Raw genomic sequence first — 20897 nt, forward strand, 5'->3', positions numbered from 1 at the left:
AACACTTGCAACCTATCAGCTGTCTGACCTGCACACATGGCGTACACCCGCTACTCATTTCTCAGGGAGAGAAAAATGTGAGGGATGCACAGGCTCCGTAAGACGGGGGGGCAATGACGTGGGTTCATTTCTGATTCCCTGGGCACATGACTCAAACGCCCCTGTGATTTGTGTCCACTTCTCAGGTGCAGCCCCAGTGCCTGAGCCAGCATTGGCCAAGACGAGATCCCGTTGTCTGGTTGTATTGCCTGAGATCACGGGAGTCCCCGAGGAAGGGGCCTGAGTGGGCGCGGAGCCGGGATCCCCAGGAAGGTAAGCGATGCTCTGCTCCTCGCTCAGCCATTAACTACTGGGTTTGGAGCTGCTGGAGGCGGCTTGTTTGGGTGTCCCGATGGCACACGGGGTTTCCCTCCGACATGGACTGAGTGTTCCTTGCTCAGTGGTGGGACCGGCTCCTGCAGGCCCTGGCCGACTCTGAGGTCATTGCCTCGCCCCATGAGCCACCTTCCAGCAGCTCCATTGTTTAGAACGTGCTGGGATCAATGATGATTCCCCCCAAAAAACCAAACCAACATTCCTTGGAGCTGAACAAAATGAGTGAGAACTACAACCGTCGTCGTTTTCATCGGTAACTGAGGTCCAGCACGTTCAGAACCCCAGGGACAGGAGTGAGGGACAGCTTCCCTTGTCACACTCATCAGGCACCTCCCAGGACATCAGCCCAGCTGCCTACGTGCTCACCTCATGGTGTCTCACACTCCCATCTCACCCCTAAGGGACAGAGGGATGAGGGACAGGTGCAGGCTGTACCTGGGCAAAGGGTGGTGTGGATCATGTGACGTGAGAAGCTGAATGAGTTTCTCAAATTCGCATATGGTTTCCCTTCATTCCCCAGGTGGCGTCATCATGGAAGGCCTGTCATCTGCCTGGACGGGACCACCTTGCTCTCTACCTGGAGGTCGGACGTGGGCGGGTCCTGGAAGAAGTGTTGCCCCGGTTCTGCCTCATGCCCCCGGGGCGCTCAGGAAGGTAAGCCTTTTCTGTCCCAAGGTCAGCCAATTGGAACCGTGTGTCTGACCTAAGACCCTGTGTCCAGAACGTGCTGGGATCGATGATGACTCCCTCCAAAAAAAAACCCAAACCAACATTCCTTGGAAAAGCTGAACAAAATGAGTGAGAACTACACCCGTCGTCGTTCTCATCGGTAACTGAGGTCCAGCACGTACCGTATCCCAGGGACAGGAGTGAGGGACAGCTTCCCTTGTCACACTCATGCAGTCCCTCCCAGTTTTCAGCATCAGAGAGCATTTTCTTAGAGTTAGTTGCTTCTTTTTAAAATATATTTTCTTATTATTTTCAGAGAGGATGAGAGAGGGAGAGAGAGAGAGATAAACATCAATGATGAGAGAGACTTATTGATTGACTGCCTCCTGCACGCCCACTACTGGTAAACAAGGCTGCAACCTAGGCTTGTGCCCTAACTGGGAATTGAACCCTGACCTCCTGGTTCATTGTTCGATGCTGAACCACTGAGCCACAGCAGCCTGTGCACACGGCTTCATTTTTAACATGGAGAGGCCTGTACCAACCACCTGAATCCATGTTTGCAACCCACCTGAACACGGGGAGTCACACCTGCGCTCACTGATGCCTCAGGGACAGGCGTAGGCACAGTCAGATGTAGTCCCACGAAAGGGAAGAGGAGGGCAGGGATTTTTCCTGACGACCTGGGCACATGACTGAAACGCCCCTGTGATTTGTGTCCACTTCTCAGGTGCAGCCCCAGCGCCAGGGTCTGCATCGGACAAGTCGAGAAATCCGATGGCTGCCAGGAAGTCACGAGTCTCAGGAAATCCTCGAGGAAGGGGCCTGAGCGGGCACGGACCCGGGATCCCCCAGGAAGGTAAGCGATGCCATGCTCCTCACTCAGCCATTAGCTTGTGGGTTTGGAGCTGTGGAGGCGGCTTGTTTGGGTGTCCCGATGGCGCACGGGGTTTCCCTCTGACATGGACTGAGTGTTCCTTGCTCAGTGGTGGGACCGGCTCCTGCAGGCCCTGGAGGACTCCGAGGTCATTGCTACACCCAATGTGCCACCATCCGCCAGCTCCATTGTTTAGAACGTGCTGGGATCGATGATGATTCCCCCAAAAAAACCAAACCAACATTCCTTGGAGCTGAACAAAATGAGTGAGAACTACAACCGTCGTCGTTCTCATCGGTAACTGAGGTCCAGCACGTTCAGAGCCCCAGGGACAGGAGTGAGGGACAGCTTCCCTTGTCACACTCATGAAGGCGCCCAGATGCCTACCTGCCCAGCTCATGGTGTCACTGACGCCCATCTCACCCCTTAGGGATAGAGGGCTGAGGGACAGGTGCAGGCTGTACTGGGGAAAGGGTGGTATGGATCATGTGACCTGAAAAGCTAAATGAGTTTCTCAAATGTGCATGTGGTTTCTCTTCATTCCCCAGGTGGCGTCATCATGAATGGCCTGTCATCTGCCTGGACGGGACCACCTTGCTCTCTACGTGGAGGTCGGACGTGGGCGGGTCCTGTAAGAAGTGTTGCCCGGTTCTGCCTCATGCCTCCGGGGAGCTCAGGAAGGTATGGCTTTCTCTGTCCCAAGGTCAGCCAATTGGAACCGTGTGTCTGACCTAAGGCCCTGTGTCCAGAACGTGCTGGGATCGATGATGACTCCCTCCAAAAAAAAAACCCAAACCAACATTCCTTGGAAAAGCTGAACAAAATGAGTGAGAACTACACCCGTCGTCGTTCTCATCGGTAACTGAGGTCCAGCACGTTCCGTATCCCAGGGACAGGAGTGAGGGACAGCTTCCCTTGTCACACTCATGCAGGCCCTCCCAGTTTTTAGCATCAGAGAGCGTTTTCTTGGAGTTAATTGCCTCTTTTTAATATATATTTTCTTTTTATTGTCAGAGAGGATGAGAGAGGGGAAGAGAGAGAGATAAACATCAATGATGAGAGAGATTTATTGATTGTCTGCCTCCTGTACACCCACTACTCGCAAACAAGACTGCAGCCTGGGCTTGTGCCCTAACTGGGAATTGAACCCTGACCTCCTGGTTCATTGTTCGATGCTGAGCCAAACCAGCCTGTGGACACGGCTTCATTTTTAACAAGGGGAGGCCCTTACCCACCATGTGCATCCATATTTGCAACCCTCCTGCACACAGGAAGTCACACCTGCCCTCACTCATGCCTCAGGGACAGGCGTAGGCACAGTCAGATGAAGGACCATGAAAGGGAAGAGGAGGGCAGCAATTTTACCTGACGACCTGGGCACATGACTCAAACGCCCCTGTGATTTGTGTCCACTTCTCAGGTGCAGCCCCAACGCCAGGGTCTGCATCGGCCAAGACGATAAGCCAGTTGTCTGCCTGGACGGCCCGAGTCGCAGGGAGTCACCGAGGAAGGGGCCTGAGTTGGCGCGGAGCCGGGATCCCGAGAAAGGTAAGCGATGCTCTGCTCCTCACTCAGCCATTAGCTTGTGGGTTTGGAGCTGCTGGAGGCGGCTTGTTTGGGTGTCCCGATGGCACACGGGGTTTGCCTCTGACATGGACTGAGTGTTCCTCACTCAGTGGTGGGACCTGGTCTTGCAGACCCAGGAGGACTCCGAGGTCATTGCCGCACCCAATGAGCCACCATTCGGCAGCTCCATTGTTTAGAACGTGCTGGGATCGATGATGATTCCCCCAAAAAAACCAAACCAACATTCCTTGGAGCTGAACAAAATGAGTGAGAACTACAACCGTCGTCGTTCTCATCGGTAACTGAGGTCCAGCACGTTCAGAGCCCCAGGGACAGGAGTGAGGGACAGCTTCCCTTGTCACACTCATCAGGCACCTCCCAGGGCATCAGCCCAGCTGCCTAACTGCCCACTTCATGGTGTTTCACACTCCATCTCACCGCTAAGGGTTAGAGGGATGAGGGACAGGTGCAGGCTGTACTGGGGAAAGGGTGGTGTGGATCATGTGACCTGAGAAGCTGAATGAGTTTCTCAAATTTGCATGCGGTTTTTCTTCTCTCCCCAGGTCGCATCCTTATGAAATGTCTCTCATCTGCATGGAAGAAACCACCTTGCTCTCTACCTGGGGGTCGGACTGTGCAGGTTCTGGAAGAAGTGTTGCCCCAGGTCTGCCTCATGCCCCCAGGGCGCTCAGGAAGGTAAGCCTTTCTCTGTCCCAAAGTCAACCTATTGGATCCGTGTGTCTGGGCCAAGGCCCTGTTTCCAGAACGTGCTGGGATCGATGATGACTCCCTCCAAAAAAAAAACCAAACCAACATTCCTTGGAAAAGCTGAACAAAATGAGTGAGAACTACACCCGTCGTCGTTCTCATCGGTAACTGAGGTCCAGCACGTTCCGTATCCTAGGGACAGGAGTGAGGGACAGCTTCCCTTGTCACACTCGTGCAGGCACCGCCTAGGGCATCCACATCTCAGCGTGTTCTATCTGAGGGTCACCAGCCTCTCCATCAGGTTGGGTGGTCCTGAAGGAATGGTGCTGGTTGGTATGTGTGGGCTGTGTTGGTATGGTGGACATCGGGCACCTCCTCTGAAGTAGTTTGGACGGTGTGGCCGGGGCCTTGCCCCAGGGACTCATGGTGTGTGTGGATCTGTTTTGGCCTTCTTTCCTCTGCCGTGGTAGCCCCTGCAGCTCTGACCTGGGTACCAAACGACAATACTTGCATGGCTCCTGATTAAGCCCCATTCCCCTGCTGGTAGCGATATCTTTTCTGGCCTGTGGACTTGGTGAGGAACAGTGAGTTCCCTGAGGTGTTTTGGGGGTACGTTGCTGATAGCTGGCCTTGGTGCTGCAGTTGTGACATCTTACGCGTAACCCTCGCCCTTCGCCCACATGCATGTGGTCTTCTGGGCTCCCAGCTCTGAGGTGACGCTGCTGGTGTTTGATGGCCAGTACAGGGATGCGAGAGGAGGGCAGGTTGTGGTGGAGTCCATGTCCTTCCATGCCACGTACTGTCTCTGTTTGCTTTGGGGGAGGCCTTCTGCTTCCCATGGATTTTATTTTATGTTTTAAATATAGATATACTAGGCCCGGTGCACTAAATTCGTGCACTAAATTCGTGAACTCGGTGTGGTATCCCTCATCCCAGCCTGCACTCTCTCACAGTCTGGGAGCCCTCAGGGGATATCCCACTGATGGCTTAGGCCCAATCCCTAAACTGGTAGTGGACATCCTTAGCGCTTCTGCAAAAGCAAGAAAGCCTCTCACCACCGCTGCTGTGCTTACCAGCCATGATCCGGGCTTCCGCCTGAGACGCCCTACCCCTGTGGGAGTGCACTGACTACCAGGGGACAACTCCTGAGTTCAGTTTCTGACCCCTGGTGCTCAGTGTGCATATAGCAAGAGGTTGAGCAGCCTTAACATATTTATTATTAGCATATTATGATTTGATTGGTTGAACTGATGACCTGATGACTGGACACTTAACATATTCTTAGGCTTTTATTATATAGGATTGATTTCAGAGAGGATGGGAGACAGGTAGGAATATCAGTGATAAGGCAGAAACATGTATTGGTTGGCTGCCACTTGCATGCCCTCTACTGGGATGGAGCCAGCAACCCCGGGCATGTGCCCTGACCGGGAATCGAACCATGATCACCTTCTGGTTCTTGGGTCAAGGCTCCACCCCTGAGCCAAAGGAGCCTTCCTGAGGATGCTACTTTTGAAAGACCCTGTAGGTACTTCAAGGTTTCCTGGCAGGTCAGAGCCTGAGTTCTACGCCTGGGAACGTGTGGTTTCCAGATGCGAGTGTGGCCTTGCCCACGGGGCAGTGTTACGGAGATAGCCGATGAGGACCACAGACACTGGCTGCTCTCCCTTTGTCCCCTGAGGGGCACTGGCTTGGTTTGCACGATAGTGTGCCTGGCCCGATGTGACTGGTCTCCTTACGGGAGGCTGCATACATGTAGCCCGTGTGCTCATGGTGCCCGTCTCTGTGTGGGTGGTTAGTTTCTGCTTCCACTCGTTTCCTGTACATGCATTTGACCGGTGACCATTTTCAGGGACAAAATGTCCAAGTTGAGGGCCATCTAGGCTTCTTAGGGGCATGTTCATAGAACGCGGGTGCTTTTTGTTATGACTTCGTGGGAAGTAAGAATTTGTGGTTTTTTTGTTTGTTGAACAAACAGTCTGTTTTTGATGGGAGGCAGGGGCGTGTCCAGGACCCTGGGCACAGGGCTTCATGATTCCCTTGAGGAGGTCGCTGCCAACAACACATGCGACCTATCGGCTATCCAACCTGCACACATGGCGTCACACTCACCACTCATTTCTCAGGGAGAGAAAAATGTGAGGGATGCACAAGCCCCGTAAGACGGGGGTGGGCAATGACGTGGGTTCATTTCTGATTCCCTGGGCACATGACTCAAACGACCCTGTGATTTGTGTCCACTTCTCAGGTGCAGCCCTAGCGCTAGAGCCAGTATTGGCCAAGATGAGAACCCCATTATCTGCATGGATGGCCTGAGACCACGGGAGTCCCCGAGGAAGGGGCCTGAGTGGGCGCGGAGCCGGGATCCCCAGGAAGGTAAGCGATGCTCTGCTTCTCGCTCAGCCATTAGCTTGTGGGTTTGGAGTTGCTGGAGGCGGCTTGTTTGGGTGTCCCGATGGCACACAGGGTTTCCCTTCGACATGGATTGAGTGTTCCTCACTTAGTGGTGGGACCGGCTCCTGCAGGACCAGGAGGACCCCCAAGGTCATTGCCTCACCAAATGAGCCACAATTCAGCAGCTCCATTTTTTAGAACATGCTGGGATCGATCATGAGTCCCCCAAAAAAACCAAACCAACATTCCTTGGAGCTGAACAAAATGAGTGAGAACTCATACCGTCGTCGTTCTCATCGGTAACTGAGGTCCAGCACGTTCAGAGCCCCAGGGACAGGAGTGAGGGACAGCTTCCCTTGTCACACTCATGAAGGCCCTCCCAGGTCATCAACGCAGCTGCCTACCTGCCCACCTCATGGTATTACACATGCCCATCATCACCTCTAAGGGATAGAGAGATGAAGGACAGGTGCAGGCTGTACCTGGGGAAAGAGTGGTGTGGATCATGTGACCTAAGAGCCTGAATGAGTTTCTCTAATGTGCATGTGGTTTCTCTTCACCCTCCAGGTGGTGTCGTCATGAAAGGCCTGTCGTCCACCTGGAATAAACCACCTTACTCTCTCCCTGGGGGCCGGACGTGGGCAGTTCCTGGAAGAAGTGTTGCCCCGGGTCTGCCTCATGCCCCCAGGGCACTCAGGAAGGTAAGCCTCTATCTGTCCCAAGGTCAGCCAATTGGAACCGTGTGTCTGGGCCAAGGCCCTGTGTCCAGAACGTGCTGGGATCGATGATGACTCCCTCCAAAAAAAACCCAAACCAACATTCCTTGGAAAAGCTGAACAAAATGAGTGAGAACTACACCCGTCGTCGTTCTCATCGGTAACTGAGGTCCAGCACGTTCCGTATCCCAGGGACAGGAGTGAGGGACAGCTTCCCTTGTCACACTCATGCAGGCCCTCCCAGTTTTAAGCATCAGAGACCATTTTCTTGGTGTTAGTTGCATCGTTTTAAAATATATTTTCTTTTTATTTTCAGAGAGTATGGTAGAGGGACAAAGAGAGAGATAACCATCAATGATGAGAGAGAATCATTGAATGGTTGCGTCCTGCACTTCCCCCACTGGGGATGGAACCCACGGCCTGGCCATGTGTCCTGACTAAATATGGAGCCATGACTTCGCTCAACCACTGAGACACAGCAGCCTGCCCACTGGCCTTCATTTTTAACATGGGGAGGCCTGTACCAACCACCTGCATCGATATTTGCTGCCCACCTGCACACAGGAAGTCAAAACTTCCCTCAATCATGCCTCAGGGACAGGCTTAGGCACAGTCAGATGAAGGCCCATGAAAGGGAAGAGGAGGGCAGGGATTTTACCTGACGACCTGCGCACATGACTCAAACGCCTCTGTGATTTGTGTCCACTTCTCAGGTGATGTCCCGGCGCCAGGGCCTGTATCGGACAAGACGAGAAGCCCGTTGTCTGCCTGGATGGCCTGTGTCCCCGGGAATCCTCGAGGAAGGGGCCTGAGTGGGCAGGGATCCGGGATCCCCCAGAAAGGTAGGCAATGCTCTGCTTCTCACTCAGCCATTAGCTTGTGGGTTTGGAGCTGCTGGAGGCGGCTTGTTTGGGTGTCCCGATGGCACACGGGGTTTGCCTCTGACATGTACTGAGTGTTCCTCGCTCTGTGGTGGGACCTGGTCCTGCAGACCCTGGAGGACTCCGAGGTCATTGCCGCACCCAATGAGCCACATTCCAGCAGCTCTATTGTTTAGAACGTGCTGGAATCGATGATGATTCCCCCAAAAAAACCAAACCAACATTCCTTGGAGCTGAACAAAATGAGTGAGAACTACAACCGTCGTCGTTCTCATCGGTAACTGAGGTCCAGCACGTTCAGAGCCCCAGGGACAGGAGTGAGGGACAGCTTCCCTTGTCACACTCATCAGGCACCTCCCAGGGCATCAGCCCAGCTGCCTACCTGCTCACCTCATGGTTTCACACACGCCCATCTCACCCCTAAGGGTCAGAGGGATGAGGGACAGGTGCAGGCTGTACCTGGGGAAAGGGTGGTGTGGATCATGTGACCTGAGAAGCTGAATGAGTTTCTCAAATGTGCATGTGGTTTCTCTTCATTCCACAGGTGGTGTCATCATGAAAGGCCTCTCGTCTGCCTAGATGGGACCACCTTGCTCTCTACCTGGGGGTCGGACGTGGGCCGGTCCTGGAAGAAGAGTAGCCCTGGGGCGGCCTCATGCCCCCCGGCGCTCAGGAAGGTGAGTCTTTCTCTGTCCCATGGTCAGCCAATTGGAACCGTGTGTCTGGGCCAAGGCCCTGTGTCCAGAACGTGCTGGGATCGATGATGACTCCCTCCAAAAAAAAAACCCAAACCAACATTCCTTGGAAAAGCTGAACAAAATGAGTGAGAACTACACCCGTCGTCGTTCTCATCGGTAACTGAGGTCCAGCACGTTCCGTATCCCAGGGACAGGAGTGAGGGACAGCTTCCCTTGTCACACTCATGCAGTCCCTCCCAGTTTTCAGCATCAGAGAGAATTTTCGTGGTGATGGTTACCAGTGGTTATAAAATATATTTTTATTGATTTCAGAGAGGAAGGGGGATGGAGAGAGAGAAACGTCAATGATGAGAGAGAATCCTTAATTGGTTGCCTCCTGCACGTCCCCCACTGGGGATCGAGCCCACAGCCTGGCCATGTCCCCTGACTAAATATTTAAGCAAGACCTTGCTCATCCACTGAGTAACACCAGGTTGCCTACAGGGCTTCATTTTTCACATGTGGAGGCCTGTACCCACCACCTGCATCCATATTTGCAACCCACCTGTACACAGGAAGTCACACCTGCACTCACTCATGCCTCAGGGACAGGCATAGGCACAGTCAGATGAAGGCCCACAAAAGGGAAGAGGAGGGCAGCAATTTTACCTGACGACCTGGGCACATGACTCAAACGCCCCTGTGATTTGTGTCCACTTCTCAGGTGCAACCCCAGCGCCAGGGTCTGCTTCGGCCAAGACGAGAAGCCCGTTGTCTGCCTGGATGGCCTGAGTCCCAGGGAGTCACCGCGGAATGGGCCTGAGTGGGCGCAGAGCCGGGATCCCCCAGGAAGGTAAGCGATGCTCTGCTCCTCACTCAGCCATTAGCTTGTGGGTTTGGAGCTGCTGGAGGCGGCTTGTTTGGGTGTCCCTATGGCACACGGGGTTTGCCTCTGACATGGACTGAGTGTTCCTCGCTCTGTGGTGGGTCCTGGTTTTGCAGACCCAGGAGGTTCCGAGGTCATTGCCGCACCCAATGAGCCACCTTCCAGCAGCTCCATTTTTTAGAACGTGCTGGGATCGATGATGATTCCCCCAAAAAAACCAAACCAACATTCCTTGGAGCTGAACAAAATGAGTGAGAACTACAACCGTCGTCGTTCTCATCGGTAACTGAGGTCCAGCACGTTCAGAGCCCCAGGGACAGGAGTGAGGGACAGTTTCCCTTGTCACACTCATCAGGCACCTCCCAGGGCATCAGCCCAGCTGCCTACGTGCTCACCTTATGGTGTCTCACACACCCATCTCACCCCTAAGGGACAGAGGGATGAGGGACAGGTGCAGGCTGTACCTGGGGAAAGGGTGGTATGGATCATGTGACCTGAAAAGGTGAATGAGTTTCTCAAATTTGCATGCGGTTTTTCTTCTCTCCCCAGGTCGCATCCTCATGAAATGTCTCTCGTCTGCATGGAAGAAACCACCTTGCTCTCTACCTGCGGGTCGGACTGTGCAGGTTCTGGAAGAAGTGTTGCCCCAGGTCTGCCTCATGCCCCCAGGGTGCTCAGGAAGGTAAGCCTTTTTCTGTCCCAAAGTCAACCTATTGGAACCGTGTGTCTGGGCCAAGGCCCTGTGTCCAGAACGTGCTGGGATCGATGATGACTCCCTCCAAAAAAAAAACCAAACCAACATTCCTTGGAAAAGCTGAACAAAATGAGTGAGAACTACACCCGTCGTCGTTCTCATCGGTAACTGAGGTCCAGCACGTTCCGTATCCCAGGGACAGGAGTGAGGGACAGCTTCCCTTGTTACACTCGTGCAGGCACCGCCTAGGGCGTCCACATCTCAGCGTGTTCTACCTGAGGGTCACAGGCCTCTCCATCAGGTTGGGTGGTCCTGAAGGAATGGTGCTGGTTGGTATGTGTGGGCTGTGTTGGTATGGTGGACATCGGGCACCTCCTCTGAAGTAGTTTGGACGGTGTGGCCGGGGCCTTGCCTCAGGGACTCATGGTGTGTGTAGATCTGTGTTGACCTTCTTTCCTCTGCCATGGTAGCCCCTGCAGCTCTGACCTGGGTACCAAACGACAATACTTGCATGGCTCCTGATTAGGCCTCCTTTCCCTGCTGGTAGCGATAGCTGTTCTGTCCTGTGGACTTGGTGAGGAACAGTGAGTTCCCTGAGGTGTTTTGGGGGTACGTTGCTGATAGCTGGCCTTGGTGCTGCAGTTGTGACATCTTGCGCGTAACCCTCGCCCTCGCCCACATGCATGTGGTGCTGCGCTCCCAGCTCTGAGGTGATGCTGCTGGTGTTTGATGGCCAGTACAGGGATGCGAGAGGAGGGCAGGTTGTGGTGGAGTCCATGTCCTTCCATGCCACGTACTGTCTCTGTTTGCTTTGAGGGAGGCCTTCTGCTTCCCATGGATTTTATTTTATGTTTTAAATATAGATTTACTAGGCCCGGTGCACTAAATTCGTGCACTCAGCATGGTGTCCCTCATCCCAGCCAGCACTCTCTCACAGTCAGGGAGCCCTCAGGGGATATCCCACTGATGGCTTAGGCCCAATCCCTAAACTGGTAGTGGACATCCTTAGCGCTGCTGCAAAGGCAGGAAAGCCTCTCACCACCGCTGCTGTGCTCACCAGCCATGATCCTGGCTTCCGCCTTAGAGGCCCTACCCCTGTGGGAGTGCACTGACTACCAGGGGACAACTCCTGAGTTCAGTTTCTGACCCCTGGTGCTCAGTGTGCATATAGCAAGTGGTTGAGCAGCCTTAACATATTTATTATTGGCATATTATGATTTGATTGGTTGAACGGAAGACCTGATGACTGGACACTTAGCATATTCTTAGGCTTTTATTATATAGGATTGATTTCAGAGAGGATGGGAGACAGGTAGAAATATCAGTGATAAGGCAGAAACATGTATTGGTTGGCTGCCACTTGCATGCCCTCTACTGGGGATGGAGCCAGCAACCCCGGGCATGCGCCCTGACCGGGAATCGAACCATGATCACCTTCTGGTTCTTGGGTCAAGGCTCCACCCGTGAGCCAATGGAGCCTTGCTGAGGATGCTACTTTTGAAAGACCCTGTAGGTACTTCAAGGTTTCCTGGCAGGTCAGAGCCTGAGTTCTACGCCTGGGAACGTGTGGTTTCCAGATGCGAGTGTGGCCTTGCCCACGGGGCAGTGTTACGGAGATAGCCGATGAGGACCACAGACACCGGCTGCTCTCCCTTTGTCCCCTGAGGGGCACTGGCTTGGTTTGCACGATAGTGTGCCTGGCCCGATGTGACTGGTCTCCTTACGGGAGGCTGCATACATGTAGCCCGTGTGCTCATGGTGCCCGTCTCTGTGTGGGTGGTTAGTTTCTGCTTCCACTCGTTTCCTGTACATGCATTTGACCGGTGACCATTTTCAGGGACAAAATGTCCAAGTTGAGGGCCATCTAGGCTTCTTAGGGGCATGTTCATAGAACGCGGGTGCTTTTTGTTATGACTTTGTGGGAAGTAAGAATTTGTGGTTTTTTTTGTTTGTTGAACAAACAGTCTGTTTTTGATGGGAGGCAGGGGCGTGTCCAGGACCCTGGGCACAGGGCTTCATGATTCCCTTGAGGAGGTCGCTGCCAACAACACATGCGACCTATCGGCTATCCAACCTGCACACATGGCGTCACACCCACCACTCATTTCTCAGGGAGAGAAAAATGTGAGGGATGCACAAGCCCCGTAAGACGGGGGTGGGCAATGACGTGGGTTCATTTCTGATTCCCTGGGCACATGACTCAAACGACCCTGTGATTTGTGTCCACTTCTCAGGTGCAGCCCCAGCGCTAGAGTCAGCATTGGCCAAGATGAGAACCCCATTATCTGCATGGATGGCCTGACCAGGGGAGTCCCCGAGGAAGGGGCCTGAGTGGGCGCGGAGCCAGGATCCCCAGGAAGGTAAGCGATGCTCTGCTTCTCGCTCAGCCATTAGCTTGTGGGTTTGGAGTTGCTGGAGGCGGCTTGTTTGGGTGTCCCGATGGCACACAGGGTTTCCCTTTGACATGGATTGAGTGTTCCTCACTTAGTGGTGGGACCGGCTCCTGCAGGACCAGGAGGACCCCAAGGTCATTGCCTCACCCAATGAGCCACCATTCAGCAGCTCCATTTTTTAGAACGTGCTGGGATCGATCATGAGTCCCCAAAAAAACCAAACCAACATTCCTTGGAGCTGAACAAAATGAGTGAGAACTCATACCGTCGTTGTTCTCATCGGATACTGAGGTCCAGCAAGTTCAGAGCCCCAGGGACAGGAGTGAGGGACAGCTTCCCTTGTCACACTCATCAGGCACCTCCCAGGGCATCAGCCCAGCTGCCTACCTGCTCAGCTCATGATGTCACACCCGCCCATCTCACCCCTAAGGGACAGAGGGATGAGGGACAGGTGCAGGCTGTACCTGGGGAAAGGGTGGTGTGGATCATGTGACCTGAGAAGCTGAATGAGTTTCTCAAATGTGCATGTGGTTTCTCTTCACTCCACAGGTGGTGTCATCATGAAAGGCCTCTCGTCTGCCTAGATGGGACCACCTTGCTCTCTACCGGGGGGTCGGACGTGGGCCGGTCCTGGAAGAAGAGTAGCCCTGGGGCGGCCTCATGCCCTCGGGCGCTAAAGAAGGTGAGTCTTTCTCTGTCCCATGGTCAGCCAATTGGAACCGTGTGTCTGGGCCAAGGCCCTGTGTCCAGAACATGCTGGGATCGATGATGACTCCCTCCAAAAAAAAACCCAAACCAACATTCCTTGGAAAAGCTGAACAAAATGAGTGAGAACTACACCCGTCGTCGTTCTCATCGGTAACTGAGGTCCAGCACGTTCCGTATCCCAGGGACAGGAGTGAGGGACAGCTTCCCTTGTCACACTCATGCAGGCCCTTTCAGTGTTTCTGCATCAGAGAGAATTTTCGTGGTGATGGTTACCAGTGGTTATAAAATATATTTTTATTGATTTCAGAGAGGAAGGGGGATGGAGAGAGAGAAACATCAATGGTGAGAGAGAATCCTTAATTGGTTGCCTCCTGCACGTCCCCCACTGGGGATCGAGCCCACAGCCTGGCCATGTCCCCTGACTAAATATTTAAGCAAGACCTTGCTCATCCACTGAGTAACACCAGGTTGCCTACAGGGCTTCATTTTTCACATGTGGAGGCCTGTACCCACCACCTGCATCCATATTTGCAACCCACCTGCACACAGGAAGTCACACCTGCACTCACTCATGCCTCAGGGACCGGCGTAGGCACAGTCAGATGAAGGCCCACAAAAGGGAAGAGGAGGGCAGCAATTTTACCTGACGACCTGGGCACATGACTCAAACGCCCCTGTGATTTGTGTCCACTTCTCAGGTGCAGCCCCAGCGCCAGGGTCTGCATCAGCCAAGACGAGAAGCCCGTTGTCTGCCTGGATGGCCTGAGTCCCAGGGAGTCACTGAGGAACGGGCCTGAGTGGGCGTGGAGCCGGGATCCCCCAGGAAGGTAAGCGATGCTCTGCTCCTCACTCAGCCATTAGCTTGTGGGTTTGGAGCTGCTGGAGGCGGCTTGTTTGGGTGTCCCGATGGCACACGGGGTTTCCCTCTGACATGGACTGAGTGTTCCTCGCTCTGTGGTGGGTCCTGGTTTTGCAGACCCAGGAGGTTCCGAGGTCATTGCCGCACCCAATGAACCACCTTCCAGCAGCTCCATTTTTTAAAACGTGCTGGGATCGATGATGATTCCCCCAAAAAAACCAAACCAACATTCCTTGGAGCTGAACAAAATGAGTGAGAACTATAACCGTCGTCGTTCTCATCGGTAACTGAGGTCCAGCACGTTCAGAGCCCCAGGGACAGGAGTGAGGGACAGCTTCCCTTGTCACACTCATCAGGCACCTCCCAGGGCATCAGCCTAGCTGCCTACCTGCTCACCTTATGGTGTCTCACACACCCATCTCACCCCTAAGGGACAGAGGGATGAGGGACAGGTGCAGGCTGTACTGGGGAAAGGGTGGTGTGGATCATGTGACCTGAAAAGCTGAATGAGTTTCTCAAATTTGCATGCGGTTTTTCTTCTTTCCCCAGGTCGCATCCTCATGAAATGTCTCTCATCTGCATGGAAGAAACCACCTTGCTCTCTACCTGCGGGTCGGACTGTGCAGGTTCTGGAAGAAGTGTTGCCCCAGGTCTGCCTCATGCCCCCAGGGCGCTCAGGAAGGTAAGCCTTTCTCTGTCCCAAAGTCCACCTATTGGAACCGTGTGTCTGGGCCAAGGCCCTGTGTCCAGAACGTGCTGGGATCGATGATGACTCCCTCCAAAAAAAAAACCAAACCAACATTCCTTGGAAAAGCTGAACAAAATGAGTGAGAACTACACCCGTCGTCGTTCTCATCGGTAACTGAGGTCCAGCACGTTCCGTATCCTAGGGACAGGAGTGAGGGACAGCTTCCCTTGTTACACTCGTGCAGGCACCGCCTAGGGCGTCCACATCTCAGCGTGTTCTACCTGAGGGTCACAGGCCTCTCCATCAGGTTGGGTGGTCCTGAAGGAATGGTGCTGGTTGGTATGTGTGGGCTGTGTTGGTATGGTGGACATCGGGCACCTCCTCTGAAGTAGTTTGGACGGTGTGGCCGGGGCCTTGCCTCAGGGACTCATGGTGTGTGTAGATCTGTGTTGACCTTCTTTCCTCTGCCATGGTAGCCCCTGCAGCTCTGACCTGGGTACCAAACGACAATACTTGCATGGCTCCTGATTAGGCCTCCTTTCCCTGCTGGTAGCGATAGCTGTTCTGTCCTGTGGACTTGGTGAGGAACAGTGAGTTCCCTGAGGTGTTTTGGGGGTACGTTGCTGATAGCTGGCCTTGGTGCTGCAGTTGTGACATCTTGCGCGTAACCCTCGCCCTCGCCCACATGCATGTGGTGCTGCGCTCCCAGCTCTGAGGTGATGCTGCTGGTGTTTGATGGCCAGTACAGGGATGCGAGAGGAGGGCAGGTTGTGGTGGAGTCCATGTCCTTCCATGCCACGTACTGTCTCTGTTTGCTTTGAGGGAGGCCTTCTGCTTCCCATGGATTTTATTTTATGTTTTAAATATAGATTTACTAGGCCCGGTGCACTAAATTCGTGCACTCAGCATGGTGTCCCTCATCCCAGCCAGCACTCTCTCACAGTCTGGGAGCCCTCAGGGGATATCCCACTGATGGCTTAGGCCCAATCCCTAAACTGGTAGTGGACATCCTTAGCGCTGCTGCAAAGGCAGGAAAGCCTCTCACCACCGCTGCTGTGCTCACCAGCCATGATCCTGGCTTCCGCCTGAGAGGCCCTACCCCTGTGGGAGTGCACTGACTACCAGGGGACAACTCCTGAGTTCAGTTTCTGACCCCTGGTGCTCAGTGTGCATATAGCAAGTGGTTGAGCAGCCTTAACATATTTATTATTGGCATATTATGATTTGATTGGTTGAACGGAAGACCTGACGACTGGACACTTAGCATATTCTTAGGCTTTTATTATATAGGATTGATTTCAGAGAGGATGGGAGACAGGTAGAAATATCAGTGATAAGGCAGAAACATGTATTGGTTGGCTGCCACTTGCATGACCTCTACTGGTGATGGAGCCAGCAACCCCGGGCATGTGCCCTGACCAGGAATCGAACCATGATCACCTTCTGGTTCTTGGGTCAAGGCTCCACCCCTGAGCCAAAGGAGCCTTCCTGAGGATGCTACTTCTGAAAGACCCTGTAGGTGCTTCAAGGTTTCCTGGCAGGTCAGAGCCTGAGTTCTACGCCTGGGAACGTGTGGTTTCCAGATGCGAGTGTGGCCTTGCCCACGGGGCAGTGTTACAGAGATAACCGATGAGGACCACAGACACCGGCTGCTCTCCCTTTGTCCCCTGAGGGGCACTGGCTTGGTTTGCACGATAGTGTGCCTGGCCCGATGTGGCTGGTCTCCTTACGGGAGGCTGCATACATGTAGCCGTGTGCTCATGGTGCCCGTCTCTGTGTGGGTGGTTAGTTTCTGCTTCCACTCGTTTCCTGTATGTGCATTTGACCGGTGACCATTTTCAGGGACAAAATGTCCAAGGTGAGGGCCATCTAGGCTTCTTAGGGGCATGTTCATAGAACGCGGGTGCTTTTTGTTATGACTTCGTGGGAAGTAAGAATTTGTGGTTTTTTTGTTTGTTGAACAAACAGTCTGTTTTTGATGGGAGGCAGGGGCGTGTCCAGGACCCTGGGCACAGGGCTTCATGATTCCCTTGAGGAGGTCGCTGCAACAACACATGCGACCTATCGGCTGTCCGACCTGCACACATGGCGTCACACCCGCGACTCATTTCTCAGGGAGAGAAAAATGTGAGGGATGCACAGGCCCCGTAAGACGGGGGTGGGCAATGACGTGGGTTCATTTCTGATTCCCTGGGCACATGACTCAAACGACCCTGTGATTTGTGTCCACTTCTCAGGTGCAGCCCCAGCTCCAGGGTCTGCATCAGCCAAGACGAGAAGCCCGTTGTCTGCCTGGATGGCCTGAGTCCCAGGGAGTCATCGAGGAACGGGCCTGAGTGGGTGCGGAGCTGGGATCCCCCAGGAAGGTAAGCGATGCTCTGCTCCTCACTGAGCCATTAACTTGTGGGTTTGGAGCTGCTGGAGGCGGCTTGTTTGGGTGTCCCGATGGCACACAGGGTTTCCCTCTGACATGGACTGAGTGTTCCTCGCTCTGTGGTGGGTCCTGGTTTTGCAGACCCAGGAGGTTCCGAGGTCATTGCCGCACCCAATGAGCCACCTTCCAGCAGCTCCATTTTTTAGAACGTGCTGGGATCGATGATGATTCCCCCAAAAAAACCAAACCAACATTCCTTGGAGCTGAACAAAATGAGTGAGAACTACAACCGTCGTCGTTCTCATCGGTAACTGAGGTCCAGCACGTTCAGAGCCCCAGGGACAGGAGTGAGGGACAGCTTCCCTTGTCACACTCATCAGGCACCTCCCAGGACATCAGCCCAGCTGCCTGCCTGCTCACCTTATGGTGTCTCACACACCCATCTCACCCCTAAGGGACAGAGGGATGAGGGACAGGTGCAGGCTGTACCTGGGGAAAGGGTGGTGTGGATCATGTGACCTGAAAAGCTGAATGAGTTTCTCAAATTTGCATGCGGTTTTTCTTCTCTCCCCAGGTCGCATCCTCATGAAATGTCTCTCGTCTGCATGGAAGAAACCACCTTGCTCTCTACCTGCGGGTCGGACTGTGCAGGTTCTGGAAGAAGTGTTGCCCCAGGTCTGCCTCATGCCCCCAGGGTGCTCAGGAAGGTAAGCCTTTCTCTGTCCCAAAGTCCACCTATTGGAACCGTGTGTCTGGGCCAAAACCCTGTGTCCAGAACGTGCTGGGATCGATGATGACTCCCTCCAAAACAAAAAAAACCCAAACCAACATTCCTTGGAAAAGCTGAACAAAATGAGTGAGAACTACACCCGTCGTCGTTCTCATCGGTAACTGAGGTCCAGCACGTTCCGTATCCCAGGGACAGAAGTGAGGGACAGCTTCCCTTGTCACACTCATGCAGGCATCGGCTAGGGCGTCCAATCTCAGCCTGTTCTATCTGAGGGTCACAGGCCTCTCCATCAGGTTGGGTGGTCCTGAAGGAATGGTTCTGGTTGGTATGTGTGGGCTGTGTTGTTATGGTGGACATCGGGCACCTCCTCTGAAGTAGTTTGGAGGGTGTGGCCAGGGCCTTGCCTCAGGGACTCATGGTGTGTGTAGATTTGTGTTGGCCTTCTTTCCTCTGCCATGGTAGCCCCTGCAGCTCTGACCTGGGTACCAAACGACAATACTTGCATGGCTCCTGATTAGGCCCCCTTTCCCTGCTGGTAGCGATAGCTGTTCTGTCCTGAGTACTTGGTGAGGTACAGTGAGTTCCCTGAGGTGTTTTGGGGGTACGTTGCTGATAGCTGGCCTTGGTGCTGCAGTTGTGACATCCTACGCATTACCCTCGCACTTCGCCCACATGCACGTGGTCTGCTGAGCTCCGAGCTCTGAGGTGATGCTGCTGGTGTTTGATAGCCAGTACAGGGATCTGAGAGGAGGCCAGGTTGAGGTGGACTCCATGTCCTTCCATGCCACGTACTGTCTCTGTTTGCTTTGAGGGAGGCCTTCTGCTTCCCATGGATTTTATTTTATGTTTTAAATATAGATTTACTAGGCCCGGTGCACTAAATTCGTGCAGTCAGCATGGTGTCCCTCATCCCAGCCAGCACTCTCTCACAGTCAGGGAGCCCTCAGGGGATATCCCACTGATGGCTTAGGCCCAATCCCTAAACTGGTAGTGGACATCCTTAGCGCTGCTGCAAAGGCAAGAAAGCCTCTCACCACCGCTGCTGTGCTCACCAGCCATGATCCTGGCTTCCGCCTGAGAGGCCCTACCCCTGTGGGAGTGCACTGACTACCAGGGGACAACTCCTGAGTTCAGTTTCTGACCCCTGGTGCTCAGTGTGCATATAGCAAGTGGTTGAGCAGCCTTAACATATTTATTATTGGCATATTATGATTTGATTGGTTGAACGGAAGACCTGATGACTGGACACTTAGCATATTCTTAGGCTTTTATTATATAGGATTGATTTCAGAGAGGATGGGAGACAGGTTGAAATATCAGTGATAAGGCAGAAACATGTATTGGTTGGCTGCCACTTGCATGACCTCTACTGGTGATGGAGCCAGCAACCCCGGGCATGTGCCCTGACTGGGAATCGAACCATGATCACCTTCTGGTTCTTGGGTCAAGGCTCCACCCCTGAGCCAAAGGAGCCTTGCTGAGGATGCTACTTCTGAAAGACCCTGTAAGTGCTTCAAGGTTTCCTGGCAGGTCAGAGCCTGAGTTCTACGCCTGGGAACGTGTGGTTTCCAGATGCGAGTGTGGCCTTGCCCACGGGGCAGTGTTACAGAGATAGCCGATGAGGACCACAGACACCGGCTGCTCTCCCTTTGTCCCCTGAGGGGCGCTGGCTTGGTTTGCACGATAGTGTGCCTGGCCTGATGTGGCTGGTCTCCTTACGGGAGGCTGCATACATGTAGCCGTGTGCTCATGGTGCCCGTCTCTGTGTGGGTGGTTAGTTTCTGCTTCCACTCGTTTCCTGTATGTGCATTTGGCTGGTGACCATTTTCAGGGACAAAATGTCCAAGTTGAGGGCCATCTAGGCTTCTTAGGGGCATGTTCATAGAACGCGGGTGCTTTTTGTTATGACTTCGTGGGAAGTAAGAATTTGTGGTTTTTTTGTTTGTTGAACAAACAGTCTGTTTTTGATGGGAGGCAGGGGCGTGTCCAGGACCCTGGGCACAGGGCTTCATGATTCCCTTGAGGAGGTCGCTGCCAACAACATATGCGACCTATCGGCTGTCCGACCTGCACACATGGCGTCACACCCGTGACTCATTTCTCAGGGAGAGAAAAATGTGAGGGATGCACAGGCCCCGTAAGACGGGGGTGGGCAATGACGTGGGTTCATTTCTGATTCCCTGGGCACATGACTCAAACGACCCTGTGATTTGTGTCCACTTCTCAGGTGCAGCCCCAGCGCCAGGGTCTGCATCAGCCAAGACGAGAAGCCCGTTGTCTGCCTGGATGGCCTGAGTCCCAGGGAGTCATCGAGGAACGGGCCTGAGTGGGCGCGGAGCCGGGATCCCCCAGGAAGGTAAGCGATGCTCTGCTCCTCACTGAGCCATTAACTTGTGGGTTTGGAGCCGCTGGAGGCGGCTTGTTTGGGTGTCCCGATGGCACACAGGGTTTCCCTCTGACATGGACTGAGTGTTCCTTGCTCGGTGGTGGGACCGGCTCCTGCAGGCCCAGGAGGACTCCAAGGTCATTGCCTCACCCAATGAGCCACCATTCAGCAGCTCCATTTTTTAGAACGTGCTGGGATCGATGATGATTCCCCCAAAAAAACCAAACCAACATTCCTTGGAGCTGAACAAAATGAGTGAGAACTCATACCGTCGTCATTCTCATCGGATACTGAGGACCAGCACGTTCAGAGCCCC

The 20897-nt window shown here is 53.8% G+C and overlaps 19 pseudogenes; all 19 read left to right on the forward strand.

Moving 5' to 3' along the window:
* Positions 1-536: 536 nt before the first annotated feature.
* LOC132223161 (small nucleolar RNA SNORD116) lies at positions 537-641 on the forward strand (annotated as a pseudogene).
* Positions 642-1105: 464 nt separating this feature from the next.
* Positions 1106-1217, forward strand: LOC132223135 (small nucleolar RNA SNORD116; annotated as a pseudogene).
* A 909-nt stretch (positions 1218-2126) lies between these two features.
* Positions 2127-2231, forward strand: LOC132223152 (small nucleolar RNA SNORD116; annotated as a pseudogene).
* Positions 2232-2679: 448 nt separating this feature from the next.
* On the forward strand, positions 2680-2792 carry LOC132223145 (small nucleolar RNA SNORD116; annotated as a pseudogene).
* A 901-nt stretch (positions 2793-3693) lies between these two features.
* LOC132223153 (small nucleolar RNA SNORD116) lies at positions 3694-3798 on the forward strand (annotated as a pseudogene).
* A 462-nt stretch (positions 3799-4260) lies between these two features.
* On the forward strand, positions 4261-4372 carry LOC132223139 (small nucleolar RNA SNORD116; annotated as a pseudogene).
* Positions 4373-6796: 2424 nt separating this feature from the next.
* LOC132223159 (small nucleolar RNA SNORD116) lies at positions 6797-6901 on the forward strand (annotated as a pseudogene).
* Positions 6902-7367: 466 nt separating this feature from the next.
* LOC132223130 (small nucleolar RNA SNORD116) lies at positions 7368-7478 on the forward strand (annotated as a pseudogene).
* Positions 7479-8371: 893 nt separating this feature from the next.
* LOC132223166 (small nucleolar RNA SNORD116) lies at positions 8372-8476 on the forward strand (annotated as a pseudogene).
* Positions 8477-8940: 464 nt separating this feature from the next.
* LOC132223146 (small nucleolar RNA SNORD116) lies at positions 8941-9053 on the forward strand (annotated as a pseudogene).
* An 886-nt stretch (positions 9054-9939) lies between these two features.
* LOC132223154 (small nucleolar RNA SNORD116) lies at positions 9940-10044 on the forward strand (annotated as a pseudogene).
* A 464-nt stretch (positions 10045-10508) lies between these two features.
* On the forward strand, positions 10509-10620 carry LOC132223140 (small nucleolar RNA SNORD116; annotated as a pseudogene).
* Positions 10621-13027: 2407 nt separating this feature from the next.
* Positions 13028-13131, forward strand: LOC132223164 (small nucleolar RNA SNORD116; annotated as a pseudogene).
* Positions 13132-13595: 464 nt separating this feature from the next.
* Positions 13596-13707, forward strand: LOC132223136 (small nucleolar RNA SNORD116; annotated as a pseudogene).
* Positions 13708-14594: 887 nt separating this feature from the next.
* LOC132223150 (small nucleolar RNA SNORD116) lies at positions 14595-14699 on the forward strand (annotated as a pseudogene).
* Positions 14700-15162: 463 nt separating this feature from the next.
* On the forward strand, positions 15163-15274 carry LOC132223141 (small nucleolar RNA SNORD116; annotated as a pseudogene).
* A 2406-nt stretch (positions 15275-17680) lies between these two features.
* LOC132223155 (small nucleolar RNA SNORD116) lies at positions 17681-17785 on the forward strand (annotated as a pseudogene).
* A 464-nt stretch (positions 17786-18249) lies between these two features.
* LOC132223147 (small nucleolar RNA SNORD116) lies at positions 18250-18365 on the forward strand (annotated as a pseudogene).
* A 2410-nt stretch (positions 18366-20775) lies between these two features.
* LOC132223165 (small nucleolar RNA SNORD116) lies at positions 20776-20880 on the forward strand (annotated as a pseudogene).
* Positions 20881-20897: the final 17 nt, after the last annotated feature.

The sequence above is a fragment of the Myotis daubentonii genome, chromosome 21 (genome assembly GCF_963259705.1).
Source record: "Myotis daubentonii chromosome 21, mMyoDau2.1, whole genome shotgun sequence".
Taxonomy (NCBI): domain Eukaryota; kingdom Metazoa; phylum Chordata; class Mammalia; order Chiroptera; family Vespertilionidae; genus Myotis; species Myotis daubentonii.